The following is a 22,580-nucleotide window of genomic DNA, read 5'->3' on the forward strand; positions in this document are numbered from 1 at the left end:
CTTCATGAGACTCCTTAGTCCCTCTCAGTACCACACAATCAGGGGTTTTCTGATAGTACTCCACTACTCAACAAACCCTTGAGAATTCTTTTTTATTTTTATTTTTTTATTTTTTATTATTATTATACTTTAAATTTTAGGGTAAATCAAGTCTGGCACATAGATTTTGTCTGTCCAACAATAATAAACACCAACCTTCTCCTGTAATGCTCTTCTTGTCCAGAGTGTTCTAGCCAGCACAGTTCCTCTTAATGGTAACCCTTGCTTTGTCTCAGCCTAAGGATTAGGATGACTTAATTGCACACACCTGATAAGGGGAGGTGGAATTTACTCTGTGGATAAAGTTCTTATGCCAAAAAGCTTCTCCCTGAGGTGGAAAAACATCAAACCACACATCCAACATCTCAACTTTTACATTGCTGCCTAAGGGACTGACTTCTCTCTTGCCTTTATTAGAGTGCTGATGGGACCAAGCATATACTAGATACCTGGGGGATACAGAGAACAAAAACAGTGGTTTGAACTAGTACATGAGTAGTTGTCACGGATTATCCCACTGGTTCATCATAGAATGAGTGAGTGAAAAATCCAGCTCCCAGCTTCTCCATGGGGAGAGAAAGAATTGGACCATGTATCAAAAGTTTCAACTTTTCCAGAAGTTGCATTAGGAGCTGGATTCTGACTCATCTGTCTCTGTGTGCTGACAGGGTATGGAATACTTTAGAAGCCTGAGGACACTACTAATACAGCAGTTGGATCTATCATAAAGGTTTAAGAGGCCCACAAACTCTCTGCCCAGATTGATTGGTGAAAGTCTTCTCCTATACAAGGCCAATCCATGAAGACAGAAAAATGTGGTTGTTTTACTGACATATAGACATTAATACATTCAAGGAAAATGAAGAAATAGGGAAACACAACCCTCAAAAAAGAACAAGATAAAACTCCAAAAACTGGTTCTAATAAAACAGAGATAGATGAATTACCTGACAGAGAATTCAAAGTAACAATCATAAAATATGTTCAAAGATCTCAAGAGAATAATGCATGAAAAAAATCAGAACTTCAACAAAGAAATGCGAAAAATTTTAATGAACTAAATAGACACGTTGGAGCTAAAAATTATAATAAATGAATTAGAAGATTCAGCAGAAGTGTTCATCAAAAAACTAGATTAAGCACAAAGAAAAAATCACCAGGCTGGGTGTGGTGGCTCATGCCTGTAATCTCAGCAATTTGGGAGGCCAAGACAGGCAGCTAAAAAGGTCAGGAGCTCAAGAGCAGCCTGACCAATGTAGTGAAACCACGTCTCTACTAAAAATACAAACATTAGCTGGGTGAGGTGGTGGGAGCCTGTAGTCCCAGCTACTCAGGAGGCTGAGGCAGGAGAATCACTTGAACCCGGGAGGTGGAGGTTGCAGTGAGCCGAGACCATGCCACTGCACTCCAGCCTGAGCAACAGAGTGAGACTCCCTCTCAAAAATAAATAAATAAATAAGTAAATAAATAAATAAATAAGTAAATAAATAAATAAATAAGTAAATAAATAAATAAATAAATAAATACATCAGCAAACCTGAAGAATGGTCATTTAAAAGTATCCAGTCAGAGTAGCTCAGATGAACAAAAAGAAAAGAAAAGGAAAACCATGAAGAAAACATAAAAAATTTATAGGACACTATCAAGTGAAAGAATATAGGTATTATGGATTTCCCAGAAGTATGAGAGAGAGAATCAGAAAGCTTATTAAAAAATAACGGCTGAAAATTTCCCAAATTTGGAGGGAAAAAAATGGACATCCAGTTCCAGGAAGCTCAAAAGGTCTAAAATAAGATGAACCCAAAGAAATTCTTATGAAGACATATAATTAAATTGTCAAAAGTAAAAAACAGTTTTTGAAAGCAAAAAGATAAAATAACTTGTCACATGCAAGGGAACTGTACAAGACCATCAGTAGACTTTTCAGCAAAACATCACAGGCCAGAATTGAGTGGAATCATATATTCATACTGCTAAAAGAAATTTTTAAAAGCCCTGTCAACCAAGATACTATACCAAATAATGCTGTTTTTCAGAAATGAAGACAACATGAAGAATTTCTCAAACAAATGGAAAATGAAGAGGTTTATTATCATGAGCCCTAACTTACAATAAATGTGAAAGGGAGTTCTTCAACTTGAAATAAAAATACTCTACCAGCAGCATGATAGCATAAGAAAGCATAAAGCCCATTGGTAAAGATAAACATAGACAAATACAGAAACTATATTTCAATAATGATGGTGGGTAAACCAGTTTTAATTCTGATAAAAATGTTTCAAGTAACAAATATTGAAAGTAATAATAACTAAAATATGTTAATGGATAAACAAAACAGATATAAATTGTGACATCAATAATATATAGTGAAAGATGTAAAAGTGTAGAGTTTTTGTATATGATTGAAGTTAACTTGTTATCAGTTCAAAATATAATTTTATGGTGACCACAAAGAAATACTTAAAGACATTATACAAATGTAAAAAGGAGGGGAATCAAATCATATCAATAAAAAATCAACAAATACCACAACGACTGCAAGACAGGAAAAGAGGAGCAAAAGGGATAAGAGACAAGCAGAAAATAATGATCAAAATGGCAAAAGTAAATTATTCCCTCTAAAAATTACCTTAAATGTAAATGTATTAAACTTTCTGTGCAAAAGACAGAGTGGATGAATAGATTTAAAAAGCATCATCCAACTATATGCTGTCTACAATAGTTCAATAGATTTAAGGACACACAAAGGTTGAAAGTGAAAATATTGAAAAAGATATTCTATGCAAATGATAGCAAAAAGAGAAAAGGGGTGGCTATATTTACATAAGAAAATATAGACGTACAGTCAAAAGCTATCACAAATGACAAAAAAGAACATTATATAATGATAAAGGGTCAATCCATAAGGAAGATATAATAATTACAAACATATGTTCAACCAATATAAAAACATGTAAATATATAAAGCAAACATTGACAGAACTGAAGGGAAAAATAGATAACAATAATATAATAGTAAGAGACTTTGATATATTCCCTTCCTATAAAGGATTTAACAACTAGAATACAATGAACAAAGAAAAAGTTGACTCCAACAGCATTATAGGCTAATTGCTCTAACAGGCATATATAGAACATTCCACCAAAAAGCAGCAGAATACATATTCTTCTCAAGCACATGTGAAAAATTCTCCATGACAGATTACATGATATGTTACAAAACCAGCCTTAGAAAATTGAAGAAATTTGAAATCATACCAAATATCTTTTCTGACATGAATATTATAAAACTAGAAAACAAGTTGGATTCCTAGGTATTTTATTCTCTTTGAAGCAATTGTAAATGGGAGTTCACTCATGATTTGGCTCTCTGTTTGTATGTTATTGGTGTATAAGAATGCTTGTGACTTTTGCACATTGATTTTGTATCCTGAGACTCTGCTGAAGTTGCTTATCAGCTTAAGGAGATTTTGGGCTGAGACCACGGGGTTTTCTAGATATACAATCATGTCATCGGCAAACAGAGATAATTTGACTTCCTCTTTTCCTAACTGAATACACTTTATTTCTTTCTCCTGCCTAATTGCCCTGGCCAGAACTGCCAACACTATGTTGAATAGGAGTGGTGAGAAAGGGCATCCTTGTCTTGCCCCAGTTTTCAAAGGGAATACTTCCAGTTTTTGCCTATTCAGTATTATATTGGCTGTGGGTTTGTCATAAACAGCTCTTAATATTTTGAGATACATCTCATCAATACCTAATTTATTGAGAGTTTTTAGCACGAAGGGCTGTTGAATTTTGTCGCAGGCCTTTTCTGCATCTACTGAGATAATCATGTGGTTTTTGTCGTTGGTTCTGTTTATATGCTGGATTATGTTTATTGATTTGCATGTGTTGAACCAGCCTTGCATTCCAGAGATGAAACCCACTTGATCATGGTGGATAAGCTTTTTGATGTGCTGCTGGATTCAGTTTGTCAGTATTTTATCGAGGATTTTTGCATCAATGTTCATCAGGGATATTGGTCTAAAATTCGCTTTTTTTGTTGTGTCTCTGCTAGGCTTTGGTATCAGGATGATGCTGGCCTCATAAAATGAGTTAGGGAGCATTCCCTCTTTTTCTATTGATTGGAATACTTTCAGAAGGAATGGTACCAGCTCCTCCATGTACCTCTGGTAGAATTTGGCTGTGAATCCATCTGGTCCTGGACTTTTTTTGGTTGGTAAGCTATGAATTATTGCCTCAATTTCAGAGCCTGTTATGGGTCTATTCAGAGATTCAACTTCTTCCTGGTTTAGTCTTGGGAGGGTGTATGTGTCACGGAATTTATCCATTTCTTCTAGATTTTCTAGTTTATTTGCGTACAGGTGTTTATAGTATTCTATGATGATAGTTTGTATTTCTGTGGGATCAGTGATGATATCCCCTTTATCATTTTTTATTGTTTCTATTTGATTCTTCTCACTTTTCTTCTTTATTAGTCTTGCTAGCAGTCTATCAATTTTGTTGATCTTTTCAAAAAACTAGCTCCTGGATTCATTGATTTTTTGAGGGATTTTTTTGAGACTCTATCTCCTTCAGTTCTGCTCTGATCTTACTTATTTCTTGCCTTCTTCTAGCTTTTGAATGTCTTTGCTCTTGCTTCTGTAGTTCTTTTAATTGTGATGTTAAGGTGTCAATTTTAAATCTTTCCTGATTTCTTTTGTGGGCATTTAGTGCTATAAATTTCCCTCTACACACTGCTTTAAATGTGTCCCAGAGATTCTGGTATGTTGTGTCTTTGTTCTCGTTGGTTTCAAAGAACGTCTCCTTTTCTGACGTCATTTCGTTATGAACCCAGTAGTCATTCAGGAGCAGACTGTTCAGTTTCCACGTAGTTAAGCAGTTTTGAGTGAGTTTCTTAATCCTGAATTCTAATTTGATTGCACTGTGGTCTGAGAGACAGTTTGTTATAATTTCTGTTGTTTTGCATTTGCTGAGGAGTGCTTTACTTCCAACTATATGGTCAATTTTGGAATAAGTGTGGTGTGGTGCTGAGGAGAATGTATATTCTGTTGATTTGGGGTGGAGAGTTCTGTAGATGTCTATTAGGTCCGCTTGGAGCAGAGCTGAGTTCAATTCCAGGATATCCTTATTAACTTTCTGTCTCGTTGATCTGTCTAATGTTGACAGTGGGGTGTTAAAGTCTCCCATTATTATTCTGTGGGAGTCTAAGTCCCTTTGTAGGTCTCTAGGGACTTGCTTTATGAATCTGGGTGCTCCTGTATTGGGTGCATATATATTTAGGATAGTTAGCTCTTCTTGTTGAATTTATCCCTTTACCATTATGTAATGGCCTTCTTTGTCTCTTCTGATCTTTGTTGGTTTAAAGTTCATTTTATCAGAGACTAGGATTGCAACCCCTGCCTTTTTTTGTTTTCCATTTACTTGGTAGATCTTCCTCCTTCCTTTTATTTTTGGCCTATGTGTGTCTCTGCACGTGAGATGGATTTCCTGAATACAGCACACTGATGGGTCTTGACTCTTTATCCAATTTGCCAGTCTGTGTCTTTTAATTGGAGCATTTAGTCCATTTACATTTAAAGTTAATATTGTTATGTGTGAATTTAATCCTGTCATTATGATGGTAGCTGGTTATTTTGCTCAATAGTTGGTGCAGTTTCTCCCTAGCATCGCTGGTCTTTACAATTTGGCATGATTTTGCAGTAGCTGGTATCAGTTGTTCCTTTCCATGTTTAGTGCTTCCTTCAAGAGCTCTTTTACGGCAGGCCTGGTGGTGACAAAAGCTCTCAGCATTTGCTTGTATGTAAAGGATTTTATTTCTCCTTCACTTATGAAGCTTAGTTTGGCTGGATATGAAATTCTGGGTTGAAAATTCTTTTCTTTAAGAATGTTGAATATTGTCCCCCACTCTCTGCTGGCTTGTAGAGTTTCTGCCAAGAGATCTGCTGTTAGTCTGATGGGCTTCCCTTTGTGGGTAACCCGACCTTTCTCTCTGGCTGCCCTTAACATTTTTTCCTTCATTTCAACTTTGGTGAATCTGACAATTATATGTCTTGGAGTTGCTCTTCTCGAGGAGTATCTTTGTGGCATTCTCTGTATTTCCTGAATCTGAATGTTGGCATGCCTTGCTACATTGGGAAAGTTCTCCTGGATAATATCCTGGAGAGTGTTTTCCAACTTGGTTCCATTCTCCCCATCACTTTCAGGTACACCAATCAGATGTAGATTTGGTCTTTTCACATAGTCCCATATTTCTTGGAGGCTTTGCTCGTTTCTTTTTATTCTTTTTTCTCTAAACTTCCCTTCTCGCTTCATTTCATTCATTTAATCTTCCATCACTGACACCCTTTCTTCCAGTTGATCGCATTGGCTCCTGAGGCTTCTGCATTCTTCATGTAGTTCTCGAGCCTTGGCTTTCAGCTCCATCAGCTCCTTTAAGCCCTTCTCTGTATTGGTTATTCTAGCTATACATTCGTCTAAATTTTTTTCAAAGTTTTTAACTTCTTTGCCATTGGTTTGAATTTCCTCCTGTAGCTCAGAGTAGTTTGATCATCTGAAGACTTCCTCTCTCAAATCGTCAAAGTCATACTGCATCCAGCTTTGTTCTGTTGCTGGTGAGGAACTGCATTCCTTTGGAGGAGAAGACGTGCTCTGCTTTTTAGAGTTTCCAGTTTTTCTGCTCTGTTTTTTTCCCATCTTTGTGGTTTTATCTACTTTTGGTCTTTGATGATGGTGATGTACAGATGGGTTTTTGGTGTGGATGTCCTTTCTGTTTGTTAGTTTCCCTTCTAACAGACAGGACCCTCAGCTGCAGGTCTGTTGGAGTTTACTAGAGGTCCACTCCAGACTCTGTTTGCCTGGGTATCAGCAGCGGTGGCTGTCAAAATTAGACAGATCAACGAGACAGAAAGTTAACAAGGATACTCAGGAACTGAACTCAGCTCTGCACTAAGTGGACCTAAAAGACATCTACAAAACTCTCCACCCCAAATCAACAGAATATACATTCTTTTCAGCACCACACCACACCTATTCCAAAATTGACCACTTAGTTGGAAGTAAAGCTCTCCTCAGCAAATGTAAAAGAACACAAATTATAACAAACTGTCTCTCAGACCACAGTGCAATCAAACTAGAACTCAGGATTAAGAAACTCACTCAAAACGCTCAACCACATGGAAACTGAACAACCTGCTCCTGAATGACTACTGGGTACATAACAGAATGAAGGCAGAAATAAAGATGTTCTTTGAAACCAACGAGAACAAAGACAAAACATACCAGAATCTCTGGGACACACTTAAAGCAGTGTGTAGAGGGAAATTTACAGCACTAAATGCCCACAAGAGAAAGCAGGAAAGATGTAAAATTGACAGCCTAACATCACAATTAAAAGAACTAGTGAAGCAAGAGCAAACACATTCAGAAGCTGGCAGAAGGGAAGAAATAATTAAGATCAGAATAGAATTCAAGGAAATAGAGACATAAAAAACCCTTCAAAAAATTAATGAATTCAGGAGCTGGTATTCTGAAACGATCAACAAAATTGATAGAACTCTGGCAAGACTAATGAAGAAGAAAAGAGAGAAGAATCAAATAGATGCAATAAAAAATGATAAAGGGGATATCACCACCAATCCCACAGAAATACAAACTACCATCAGAGAATACTACAAACACCTGTACGCAAATAAACTAGAAAATCTAGAAGAAATGGTTAAATTCCTCGACACATACACCCCCCCAAGACTAAAACAGGAAGATGTTGAATCTCTGAATAGACCAATAACAGGCTCTGAAATTGTGGCAATAATCAATAGCTCACAAACCAAAAAGAGTCCAGGATGTGATGGATTCGCAGCCGAATTCTACCAGAGGTACAGAGAGCCAAATCATCAGTGAACTCCCATTCACAATTGCTTCAAAGAGAATAAAATACCTAGGAATCCAACTTACAAGGGACGTGAAGGACCTCTTCAAGGAGAACTACAAACCACTGCTCAATGAAATAAAAGAGGATACAAACAAATGGAAGAACAGTCAATGCTCATGGGTAGGAAGAATCAATATTGTGAAAATGGCCATACTGCCAAGATAATTTATGGATTCAATGACATCCCCATCAAACTACCAAAGACTTTCTTCACAGAATTGGAAAAAACTACTTTAAAGTTCATATGGAACCAAAAAAGAGCCCACAATGCCAACTCAATCCTAAGCCAAAAGAACAAAGCTGGAGGCATCACTCTACCTGACTTCAAACTATACTACAAAGCTACAGTAACCAAAACAGCATAGTACTGGTACCAAATCAGAGATATAGATCAATGGAACAGAACAGAGCCTTCAGAAATAACACCACATATCTACAACTATCTGATCTTTGACACACCTGAGAAAAACAAGAAATGGGAAAAGGATTCCCTATTTAATAAATGGTGCTGGGAAAATTGGCTAGCCATACATAGAAAGCTGAAACTGGATCCCTTTCTTACACCTTATACAAAAATTAATTCAAGATGGATTAAAGACTTAAATGTTAGACCTAAAACCATAAAAGTCCTAGAAGAATACCTAGGCATTACCATTCAGGACATAGGCATGTGCAAGGACTTCATGTCTAAAACACCAAAAGCAATGGCAACAAAAGCAAAACTTGACAAATGAGATCTAATTAAACTAAAGAGCTTCTGCACAGCAAAAGAAACTACCATCAGAGTGAACAGGCAACCTACAAAGTGGGAGAAAATTTTCACAACCTACTCATCTGACAAAGGGTTAATATCCAGAATCTACCATGAACTCAAACAAGTTTACAAGAAAAAAACAAGCAACCCCATCAAAATGGGCAAAGGTCATGAACAGACACTTCTCAAAAGAAGACATTTATGCAGCCAAAAAACACATGAAAAAATGCTCACCATCACTGGCCATCAGAGAAATGCAAATCAAAACCACAATGAGATACCATCTCACACCAGTTAGAATGGTGATCATTAAAAAGTCAGGAAACAGCAGGTGCTGGAGAGGATGTGGAGAAATAGGAACACTTTTACACTGTTGGTGGGAGTGTAAACTAGTTCAACCATTGTGGAAGTCAGTGTGACGATTCCTCAGGGATCTAGAACTAGAAATACCATTTGACCCAGCCATCCCATTACTGGGTATATACCCAGAGGACTATAAATCATGCTGCTATAAAGACACATGCACATGTATGTTTGTTGCGGCACTATTCCCAATAGCAAAGACTTGGAAACAAGCCAAATGTCCAACAATGATAGACTGGATTAAGAAAATGTGGCACATATACACCATGGAATACTATACAGCCATAAAAAAGGATGAGTTCATGTCCTTTGTAGGGACCTGGAAGAAATTGGAAATCATCATTCTCAGTAAACTATCAACAGAACAACAAACCAAACACCACATATTCTCACTCATAGGTGGGAATTGAACAATGAAAACACCTGGACACAGGAAAGGGAACATCACAGTCTGGGGACAGTTGTGTGTTGGGGGGAGGGGGGAGAGATAGCTTTAGGAGATATATCTAATGCTATGTGAGGAGTTAATGGGTGCAGCACACCAGTATGGCACATGTGTACATATGTAACTAACCTGCACATTGTGTACATGTACCCTAAAACTTAAAGTATAATAATAATAAAATAAAAACAAAAAAAAATAAGCTTCAGAAAATAAAATAAAATAAAATGAAATGAAATAAAATAAAATATTTATATGGTCAACAAATATACAAAAAAAAGCTCATCATTTCTCGTGATTAGAGAAATACAAATCAAAACCAGGATGAGATACCATCTCATGCCAGTTTGAATGGTGATCATTAAAAAGTCTATCATTGTTGGACATTTGGGTTGGTTCCAAGTCTTTGCTATTGTGAGAAGCAAAAATGATACCACAGTCACGACTATGCCAGGTGACTTCGGGTGGCTGTAAAACCAACTTCAGTTAATTCATCATTTATTTGGCAGCAATGTAAAAGTTAGGTACACCAAATCTGGAGTCATTTTGTCTAGATTCAAACTCCAGATCTACCATTGAGACAAGTTACTTAATCTGTAAGTGGCACAGTTTTCTCACCTGTAAATGGGATAATAATAAACCATAGGATTTGTGTGTTGATAACATGAATGCCTGGCACATAGCAAGCAGGCCATAAATGTTAGCTACTAGTATTAGTGATTATGCTCCTGAATATATTTGAAAGGCAAAGCTTTTATCCATTCCATTAAAATCCACAATCTTTCTCTGGCACCCACTTGGAATAATGCCTTTCCTGCTTACTTACAGCCAGTTATAACTCCACTCTAGACCCCATCAAAAGACCTGTTTCCTTAAACGTTCCTCCTGATAGTATCAATTGGAGCAAATGTAAATATAACACAGGCTTCAAATCTGGGTGGCAAGTGTGTAGGAAGAGCCTCTGGCATAGCAGGTAAAATCTACTAATAGGTAAATTTAAATGAATTTATGCCTATTAGAGTGTATATTCTGAGCTCCCAATTACAACAAAAAAAAGGGATTTTAAAATCACTACAGAACACTCCTTGAGAGATTGGCTCAATGAGGGACTCTGAACACAAAATTAAAAAAAAAAAATATTTTTTCCACATACAAGGCTGTATGCCTTTGTGTCAAAATTAAACATGAAACTAGCTTCTGTGTTTCAAAAACAAACAAACAAACAGTTGGAGACGATGCCCATAAAGGCAATTAAAATGATCGCAGTGATGGAAAGAATTTTGAAAATCATATAAAAAAAATTGCTGGAAGAGGCTATTAGAAAAATTTCTTACGTTCTAAGAGCAATGAATAAGGTAAACATCCTAATAAATTTTAACATTTACTGAGCCCTTGTATATCAGGTATTTTGTCTACGTTACCTCCTTTTTATTTTCCTCATGGCAATCTTATGAGGTATGAGTCATTTTTATCCTCATTGTACCAATGAGGAAACTGAGGCTTAAATTGGCAAAAGAACCTTGAAAAAAAAAAAAACAGGAATCATATGGTTTCAAACTCAACAGTTTGGCTTCAGAGCCTACAATTATAACCATTGTGTTACACTTCCTCCCATATTATTTGGGAAAAGGACAGAGTCATTTATTAACTTTAGAGTCTGCTAGGTTAAATAAGAGTATTAAAAATTTAGATATGATCACTTAAAAAGACATCAATAAAGTACACAGCTTACAAACCAGTAGAGGCAAGATAATAATTGGAATAAAATATGCTACAAATCCAAAAGAAAGCAGGAAATGAGAAAAAGGTAATGTTAAAAAAAGGAGAATAGAGGAACCACAAAACTAGATGGTAGAAATAAATCCAAAATGTGTCAGTAAACATGAAAAGCAAATGGATTACACTCATAAGTTTGAAAGTTTATCTAAGTGGGATTTTAAATGATATTCATAAGACTCATACCTTACCTATAAGACACAGAAAGCTGGACCATAAAAAAAATTGAAAATAGATATGCCAGACAAATCTCAAGCAAATATAATGAGAGATAAACCTAATGGGAGAGGGTAACGCATCTTCCTTAAAAACTGGCAGTTTAAGTATTCAAATATTAGTAAGATTACAGGAATGATGAATATCACAAAGAATAAATTTGATATGAGACATATTTAGAACATACGGTGGCTTTCTTATCAATTACACATGGAACATTTACAGAATTGACTACATGTTAGGTGCTAAAGCAAGGATCAAAAAATTTCAAAGAATATGTATCACATATGATACAGTCTCTGAGTGGAATGCAATTTACAAATAAATAGTAAACAAACAAAAATATTAAAGGTGTGTTTAGAAATTCAAGTGCACATTTCATATTTCACTGTTCAAAGCAGAAATTATAATGGGAATAGGAAGATAATTCAAATTCAATTTTAGTAAACATAGATAGCAAAACTTGTGAAATACACAGAAAAAGAATGTTCAGGGAAGTGTACAGCCTTAAATTTTTATATTGCAAAAGAAGAAAGCTTAAATATTGAGTTAATTATCTAACTTAAAGAAAAATTAGAAGAACAGCAAAATAATCCTAAGCAATGTGGAAGGGAAGAAATTATACATACAAAAGTAAAAATATTGAGTAGAAAAAATCAAATAGATCAACAGAAATAAACAGTAATCCTTTGAATCGACAAATATTTGGTAGGTTTATCATGAAAAGAAAAAAAACAAAAATGAACAATACTAAGAAAGAAAAAGAGTGCATAACTACATATGATGTAAAGATTTTTAAAATAAGGGAATACCACAAAAACATCACACCAACAAATTTAAAATATTAGTCAAAATTGCCAATTTACTAGGAAATTATAACTTCCAAAAATAACTCAGGAAGAAATGAAGCCCGATTGAACCTATAATCATTAAAATCATTGAACCAATTGTTAAAAAAATTCTGCAATCAAATAAACAACAAAGAATGGTAATAAAAAAAAAAAACAGGAGCTAGTTGTTTAAGGATCTTTCTATCAAACATTCAAGGGATGGATAATTCCAATTTTATGCAAGTTTCTCCAGAAAATAGGAAGAAAGAAACCCTATCCAGCTTATTTATGAAACTAACATAACCTTAATACTTAATACATAAGAGAAAGAGGTACTCACAATACAAGCAGGCAGGAAAAAAATCAGTTAAAACTGTAACAAATTATTAAAGGTTAAATGTGGGTTAGCATATCAGTCTGGACATATCGATCAGGAATAGCTGTAGGCCCAAGATACGAGAGAAATTTTGAGAATGTTTTACATGTATCTCCACCAGGCGATCAGGAAAAAGATTGAGGGAAGGCCAGGAGATCAAAGAAAGCCCCCTTCAATGATATGGACATGCAAAAGATGTGTTCCTCAGAGAACAAGTATAGAACTTCACTTACTTACCTAGATCCTTCAGTCCTGCAAGCCAAAAGCCTTAAACCTTTTTGGCTTGGGGAGAGTTAGTTAATGCTGGTGTTCTCACGAGAGAGGGAAAGATTTATTGTCACTTCAGGGGGACTAGAAGCAATGCCCTTTATGCCTGTTGGGGTGAGTAGGAAACACTTTTTTCTCAAAGGACAAAGGAAATGATTCATTTCTGTTGGGAGGAGTTAGAAGAAGTTTTATACTCCTAGAAGAGAAGAAGAAAATTGCTTTGGGCCCAGGATCCTACACTGATACAAAGAAAATGGATACTACTATTGAGAGAGGAGCAAGAAACTCCCACCTAAGAACAACTAGAGATACAAAGCATAGTTTGACTATCACACAGTCAAAGGCAGAAATGAAAACAACCCAGCCCATCCTCCTAGGAACACTGGGCCTGACCTAGACTAAGACTACACCAGGATGAAAGAGTGTTTTTCTGTCTTCACTGCAAGCCTAGTAGCTAGTAATAAGCAATAGTACTCTACCACTAGGCAAGGGGCAAGAGCATGGAGAGAGACCCCTCTGTGGCTCAGACATACAGGAATGACTAAAAGATGTGGGGTGAGCCAGAACTGAGAAAAACCCTTTGGCACTCAGTTCCCTCTTTAAGAACAAGAAAATAAGATTCCAATTCTGCTAGAATTTGAAGCCTATATTGCCCATAAATTCTTGGCATCAACAACAAAACTCAAACCTGGCTTAAGTTGTGAGTTAACCGATCCAAAACTTAATATTAACAAGCTAACGAAGGAAGAGACATGCCCGTTTTCACAAATTTAATATATTAAAAGATCTAGTGGAGAAGACAGACTACATGTGCAAACAGATAGGGAATTTCAGCAGAGAGCTGGACACCATAAGGGTCAAATGAGACTGTGGTCCAGGAAATGTGGTCTGTCTCACTGAATACCAGTATAAATCCAGAAGATAATGCATAGAGCAGCTATCTGAGGACATGAAAATATAAATAGTAGCAAACATATTTGAGAAAAACACTGTAGCACTGAATTAATTGTAAATTTATTTTTATTTTTTTAAGTCTGGCACTTGCCAGACCTAGATTCAATGACAGTAAAAAAAATCTAGAATTGTGCATCAGGTACAGACAGAAACACCTCCAAGAAAAATTATCCCTTACTATTCTGAGAAGGATGAAGAAAGAGACTGCTAAGGACTAGAGACAGTAAGGGAATGCCCAGGTAACTTTTCCTTTTTTTTTAATCATTTTTCTTCACCCTAGTCCCCCTTGAATGAAGTCACACAAAAAGCAGTGGGGTGAATGTCTGGGAAGGTGCCTAGAACTCTAAGGAAGGAAAATTATTCTTTCTGAACAGGAAAGCTGTGGTCCTAACACCACTGGGAAAGACCTCATAGTTCTCTCTCTCTCTCTCTCTCTGTTCCTTTATCTCTCTTTCCTTCCACCCTCCTCCTTCTCCTCTTCCTCCTCCTCCTCCTCCCACTGCTGCCCAGCTATGATTGCCAGAGCAATCCCAGGAAGAATGTGAGGTGGAGTTAGGGCAAATAGTTGGAAAGGTCAATCACAGAGAAGAAAGAGATGAAGAGAGCAATTCCATAAATTTGTGTCTGAATTATTGGACTCAACTCCCAACTTTGAATACATGTATCTACTCATAACAACTTATAGATACCTGAGCTACAGGGTAGATCATCACCTAGATCAAATGACAGATGATTTAAAATAAAATTTCAGAAAATTTGAAAACTGAAGTGACTTTGGAACCATAACACACAGAATGCAGCAAGAATTTGTGGCCTGGAATTACATAGTGAATTGCCTGGTAGAAAAATCACAAAAAAAACACTAACATTCTCCTTAGAATTTAAAAAAGAGTCACAGTCTTATGACATAGGATTCACAATGTCCAGGATATAATCTAAAATTATTAGACATACACACACACACACAAACAGGAAAATCTAAACTCATAAGGAAAAAGATAAACAACAAATTCCATCTCAGATGACACAGTTGTTGAAATTATAAGACAAAAACCTTTAAATCAACTAATACAACAATGCTCCAAGAAGTAAGTGTAAACTCACTCAATAGAAACGTATAAAGGTATAATGTTTCAGTAAATAAACAAAAAATATAAAGAAGAACACAATGGAAATTTTATAGCTAAACAATATAATGATCAAATTGAAAAAAATGCTGGATGGGATCAATTGCAGAATGGAGATGAGAGAGGAAAATCTGTAAACTTGAAGACAGAGAAGCCAATAAAACCAAAAGCTAGTTATTGGAAAAGTTTAATAAAATTGACAATGTGTTACTCATGAAATAATAGACACATATAAAATAGAAAAGAATAGAGTTCAGAAATAAACCATGATAAATAAGGTCAATTGATTTTTAAAGTTATTTTTCTTGTGGTAAAATGTATGTCTGCCTGCCTATTCCTCCAAGATTTGATTCAGTAGATGTAAAGTGGGGTATGGACATTTTTATTTTGGAAAGTCTTCTGATGAGACCCCACCAATGCCTCACGTTGAGAACCACTGACAGAAGATATCAAAGATGACTAAGGACTGACAACATTTAATAATAGTATGTTTCAGAAACATAGACTGGAAAGAATGTGACATTTGGAAAAAATAGAGATGTATTTATAGTTTTACAGTATGAGGTACACAATGGGATAGCATTTGGGTGAGAATGAAGCTGATGGAAAATTAAACTAGAAATATGATTTGGTATAATATTTTGAACAATCTTGCATGCCGTGCATGGGATTTTGTGTTTATTCTGTAAGCACCCAGGCACCAGTGGTTATTTTGCAGCAGGAATATAACAAAATGTATTTATTTTTAATTAATTCAATAAATACTTACTCAGTCCCTATTCTGGGTATTGCAGTGAGTGCTAGGCACAGGGCTACAATACAATACTAAGCAAGATAAACAGTATAAAAATAGATTGGAGAGGGGCGATTAGAAGATGGCCGAAAAGGAACAGCTCCAGTCTACAGCTCTCAGTGCCAGCAATGCAGAAGACGGGTGATTTCTGCATTTCCAACAGAGGCACTGGGTTCATCTCACAGGGGCATATCAGACAGTGGGTGCAGGACAGTGAGTGAAGTCCACCGAGTGTGAGCTGAAGCAGGGCAAGGCATCACCTCACCCAGGAAGCACAAGGGGTCAGGGAATTCTCTTTCCTAGCAGGGGAAGCTGTGGCAGATGGCACCTGGAAAATCGAGTCACTCCCACCCTAATACTGCGCTTCCCTAACAGTCTTAGCAAATGGCACACCAGGAGATTGTATCCCATGCCTGACTCAGAGGGTTCCACACCCATGGAGCCCTGCTCATTGCTAGCACGGCAGTCTGAGATCAAATTGCAAGGTGGCAGCAAGGCTAGGGGAGGGGCGCCCGCCATTGCTGAGGCTTGAGTAGGTAAGCAAAGGGACTGGGAAGCTCGAACTGGGTGGAGCCCACCACTGTTCAAGGAGGCCTGCCTGCATCTGTAGACTCCACCTCTGAGGGCAGGGCATAGCTGAACAAAAGGCATCAGAAACCTCTGCAGACTTAAATGTCCCTGTCTGACAGATTTGAAGAGAGTAGTGGTTCTCCCAGCACAGAGTTTGAGATCTAAGAATGGAAAGACCACCTCCTCAAGTGGGTCCCTGACCCCCGAGAAGCCTAACAGGGAGGCACCCTCCAGTAGGGGCAGACTGACACCTCACATGGCCGGATACCCCTCTGAGACGAAGTTTCCAGAGGAACAATCAGGCAGCAATATTTACTGTCCAGCAATATTCGCTGTTCTGCAGCCTCCACTGCTGATACCCAGGCAAACAGGGTCTGGAGTGGACCTCCAGCAAACTCCAACAGACCTGCAGCTGAGGGTCCTGACTGTTAGAAAGAAAACTAACAAAAAGAAAGGACATCCACATCAAAATCCCATCTGTACGTCACCATCATCAAAGACCAAAGGTAGATAAAACCACAAAGATGGGGAAAAAACAGAGCAGAAATGTTGAAAATTCTAAAAATCAGAGAGCCTTTCCCCCTTCAAAGGAATGCAGCTCCTCACCAGCAATAGAACAAAACTGGATGGAGAATGACTTGGATGAGTTGTGAGAAGAAGGCTTCAGATGATTAAACTTCTCTGAGCTGAAGAAGGAAGTTTGAATGCATCACAAAGAAGCTAAAAACCTTGAAAAAAGATTAGACAAATGGCCAACTAAAATAACCAGTGCAGAGAAGTCCTTAAATGACCTCATGGAGCTGAAAACCATGGCACAAGAACTACATGACAAATGCACAAGCTTCAGTAGCAGATTTAATCAACTGGAAGAAAGGGTATCAGTGATTGAAGATCAGAGGAATGAAAAGAAGTGAGAAGAGAAGTTTAGAGAAAAAAGAGTGAAAAGAAATGAACAAAGCCTCCAAGAAATATGGGACTATGTGAAAAGACCAAATCTACGTTTGATTGGTGTACCTGAAAGTGACAGGGAGAATGGAACCAAGTTGGAAAACACTCTGCAGGATATTATCCAGGAGAATTTCCCCAAACTAGCAAGGCAGGTCAACATTCAAACTCAGGAAATACAGAGAACGCCACAAAGATACTCCTCGAGAAGAGCAACTCCAAGACACATACCTGTCAGATTCACCAAAGTTGAAATGAAGGAAAAAATGTTAAGGGCAGCCAGAGAGAAAGGTCGGGTTCCCCACAAAGGGAAGCCCATCAGACTAACAGCAGATCTCTTGGCAGAAACTCTACAAGCCAGAAGAGAGTGGGGGCCAATATTCAGCATTCTTAAAGAATTTTCAACCCAGAATTTCATATCCAGCCAAACTAAGCTTCATAAGTGAAGGAGAAATAAAATCCTTTACATACAAGCAAATGCTGAGACATTTTGTCACCACCAGGCCTACCCTATGAGAGCTCCTAAAGGAAGCATAAACATGCAAAGGAACAACCAGCACCAGCCACTGCAAAAACATGCCAAATTGTAAAGACCATCGACGCTAGGAAGAAACTGCATCAACTAATGAGCAAAATAACCAGCTGACATCATAATGACAGGATCAAATTCACACATAACAATATTAACCTTAAATGTAAATGGGCTAAATGCTTCAATTAAAAGACACAGACTGGCAAATTGGATAAAGAGTCATGACCCATCAGTGTTTTGTATTCAGGAGACACATCTCATGTGCAGAGACACACATAGGCTCAAAATAAAGGGATGGAGGAAGATCTACCATGCAAATGGAAAACAAAAAAAGGCAGGCAGAGGTTGCAATCCTAGTCTCTGATAAAACAGACTTTAAACCAACAAAGATCAAAAGAGACAAAGAAGGCCATTATATAATGGTAAAGGGATGAATTCAACAAGAAAAGCTAACTATCTTAAATATATATGCACCCAACACAGGAGCACCCAGATTCATAAAGCAAGTCCTTAGAGACCTACAAAGAGACTTAGACTCCCACACAATAATAATATGAGACTTTAATACCACACTGTCAACATCATACAGATCACTGAGACAGAAAGTTAACCAGGATATCCAGGAATTGAATTCAGCTCTGCACCAAGTGGACCTAATAGACATCTACAGAACTCTCCACCCCAAATCAACAGAATATACATTCTTCTCAGCACCACACCACACCTATTCCAAAATTGACCACCTAGTTGGAAATAAAGCACTCCTCAGCAAATGTAAAAGAATATAAATTATAACAAACTGTCTCTCACACCACAGTGCAATCAAATTAGAACTCAGGATTAAGAAACTCAGTCAAAACCACACATCTAAATGGAAACTGAACAACCTGCTCCTGAATGACTACTGGCTTCATAACGAAATGAAGGCAGAAATAAAGATGTTCTTTGAAACCAATGAGAACCAAGACACAACATACTAGAGTCTCTGGGACACATTTAAAGCAGTGTGTAGAGGGAAATTTATAGCACTAAATGCCCACAAGAGAAAGCAAGAAAGATCTAAAATTGACACCCTAACATCACAATTAAAAGAACTAGAGAAGCAAGAGCAAACACATTCAGAAGCTGGCAGAAGGGAAGAAATAACTAAGATCAGAATAGAATTGAAGGAGATAGAGTCACAAAAATCCCTTCAAAAAATCAATGAATCCAGGAGCTGGTTTTTTGAAAAGATCAACAAAATTGATAGATCACCAGCAGGACTAATAAAGAAGAAAAGAGAAAAGAATCAAATAGATGCAATAAAAAAATGATGATAAAAGGGATATCACCACTGATCCCACAGAAATACAAACTACCATCAGAGAATACTATAAACACCTCTATGCAAATAAACTAGAAAATCTAGAAAAAATGGATAAATTTCTCGACACATACACCCTCCCAAGACTAAACCAGGAAGAAGTTGAATCTCTGAATAGACCAATAACAGGCTCTGAAATTGAGGGAATAATTAATAGCTTACAAACCAAAAAAAGGCCAGGATCAGATGGATTCACAGCCAAATTCTACCAGAGGTACAAGGAAGAGCTGGTAACATTCCTTCTGAAACTATTCCAATCAACAGAAAAAGAGGGAATCCTCCCTAACTCATCTTATGAGGCCAGCATCCTCCTGATACCAAAGCCTGGCAGAGACACCACCAAAAAAGAGAATTTTAGACCAATATCCTTGATGAACATTGATGGAAAAGTCCTCAATAAAATATTGGCAAACCAAATCCAGCAGCACATCAAAAAGCTTATCTACCATGATCAAGTGGGCTTCATCCCAGGGATGCAAGGTTGGTTCAACACATGCAAACAAATAAACGTAATCCAGCATATAAACAGAATCAATGACAAAAACTGCATGATTATCTCAATAGATGCAGAAAATGCCTTTGACAAAATTTACCAACCTTTCATGCTAAAAGCTCTCAATAAATTAGGTATTGATGGGACGTATCTCAAAATAATAAGAGCTATTTATGAGAAATGCACAGCCAATATCATACTGAATGGGCAAAAACTGGAAGCATTCCCTTTGAAAACTGACACAAGACAGGGATGCCCTCTCTCACCACTCCTATTCAAAATAGTGTTGGAAGTTCTGGCCAGGGCAATCAGGCAGGAGAAAGAAATAAAGGGTATTCAATTAGGAAAGAGGAAGTCAAATTGTCCCTGTTTGCAGATGACATGATTGTATATCTAGAAAACCCCATTGTCTCAGCCCAAAATCTCCTTAAGCTGGTAGGCCACTTCAGCAAAGTCTCAGGATACAAAATCAATGTGCAAAAATCACAAGGCCTTTATACACCAATAACATACAAACAGAGAGCCAAATCATGAGTGAACTCCCATTCACAATTGCTTCAAAGAGAATAAAATACCTAGGAATCCAAATTACAAAGGATGTGAAGGACCTCTTCAAGGAGAACTACAAACCACTGCTCAATGAAATAAAAGAGGATACAAATAAATGGAAGAACATTCCATGCTTATGGATAGCAAGAATCAATATCCTGAAAATGGCCATACTACCCAAGGTAATTTATAGTTTAATGCCATCCCCATCAAGCTTCCAATGACTTTCTTCACAGAATTGGAAAAAACTACTTTAAAGTTCATATGTAAACAAAAAGAGCCCGCATTGACAAGACAACCCTAAGCTAAAAGAACAAATCTGGAGGCATCACACTACCTGACTTCAAACTAAACTACAAGGCTACAGTAACCAAAACAGCATGGTACTGGTACCAAAACAGAGCTATAGACCAATGGAACAGAATAGAGCCCTCAGAAATAATACCACACACCTGCAACCTTCTGATCTTTGACAAACCTGAGAAAAATAAGCAATGGGGAAAGGATTCCCTATTTAATAAATGGTGCTGGCTGGGCACGGTGGCTCATGCCTGTAATCCCAGCACTTTGGAAGGCCGAGACAGGCAGATCAGAGATCAGGAGATTGAGACCATCCTGCCTAACACCATGAAACCCTGTCTGTACTAAAAATACAAAAAGGTAGCTGGACGTGTTGGCAGGTGCCTGTAGTTCCAGCTACTCAGGAGGCTGAGGCAGGAGAATGGCGTGAACCCGGGATGTGGAGCTTGCAGTGAGCCAAGATTGTGCCACTGCACTCCAGCCTGGGGGACAAAATGAGATTCTGTGTCAAAAAAATAAACATAAAAATAAAAAATAAATAAATAAATGTTGCTGGGAAAACTGGCTAGTCATATGTAGAAGGCTGAAACTGGATCCCTTCCTTACACCTTATACAAAAATTAATTCTAGATGGATTAAAGACTTAAATGTTAGACCTAAAACCATAAAAAACCCTAGAAGAAAACCTAGGCAATACCATTCAGGACATAGGCATGGGCAAGGACTTCATGTCGAAAATACCAAAAGCAATGGCAACAAAAGCCAAAATTAACAAATAGGATCTGATTAAACTAAAGAGCTTCTGCACAGCAAAGGAAACTACCATCAGAGTGAACAGGCAATCTACAGAATGGGAGAAAATTTTTGCAATCTACTCATCGGAAAAAGGGCTAATATCCAGAATCTACAAAGAACTCAAAGAAATTTAGAAGAAAAAAACAAACAACCCCATAGAAAAGTGGATGAAGTATATGAACAGACATTTCTCAAAAGAAGACATTTATGCAGCCAACAGACACATGAAAAAATGTTCATCATCAGTGGCCATCAGAGAAATACAAATCAAAACCACAATGAGATACCATCTTACAGCAGTTAGAATGGTGATCATTAAAAAGTCAGGAAACAACAGGTGCTGGAGAGGATGTGGAGAAATAGGAACACTTTTGCACTGTTGGTGGGACTGTAAACTGGTTCATCCATTGTGGAGGACAATGTGGTGATTCCTCAAGGATCTAGAAATAGAAATACCATTTGACAATTGGACAGCATTTCTGGAACTGCCCTGGGCCAGAGGGGAACCCAAGACACTGAGGGGTGAGCCCCAGGCCAGGCAGCATTCACCACAAGATGACTGAAGAACCCTGATTTAATTTAATTTAGGAGAGAGCTGGTGGGAGACAATTAGATCATGGGGGCAGTTTCTCCCATACTGTTCTCATGGTAGTGAATAAGTCTCACAAAGTCTCATAATTTTATAAGGGTTTTCCCTTTTTTCTTGGCTCTCTCGTTCTGTCTCATCTGGCACCATGTAAGACATGCCTTTTGCCTTCCATCATGATTGTGAGGCCACCCCAGCCATGTGGAACTGTGAATCCATGAAACCTCTTTTTATTTATAAAGTACTCAGTCTCAGATTTGTTTTTATCAACATCGTGAAAACAGACTGATGCAGTAAATTGTTACCAGAAGTGGGGTGCTGCTGTAGAGATACCTGAAAATGTGGAAACTGTGGAACTGGTTAACAGGCAAAGGTTGAAACAGTTTGGAGGGCTCAAAAGACAGAAAAATGTGAAAACTTTTGGGACTTGTTGAATGGCTTTGAGCAAAATGCTGATAATGATATGGACAATGAAATCTGGACTGAGGTGGTCTCAGATAGTGATAAGGAATTTGTTGGGAACTGGAGTAAAGGTGACTCTTGCTATGTTTTAGCATAGAGACAGGTGGCATTT

Source organism: Pongo abelii, chromosome X (genome assembly GCF_028885655.2).
Source record: "Pongo abelii isolate AG06213 chromosome X, NHGRI_mPonAbe1-v2.0_pri, whole genome shotgun sequence".
NCBI classification, from domain to species: domain Eukaryota; kingdom Metazoa; phylum Chordata; class Mammalia; order Primates; family Hominidae; genus Pongo; species Pongo abelii.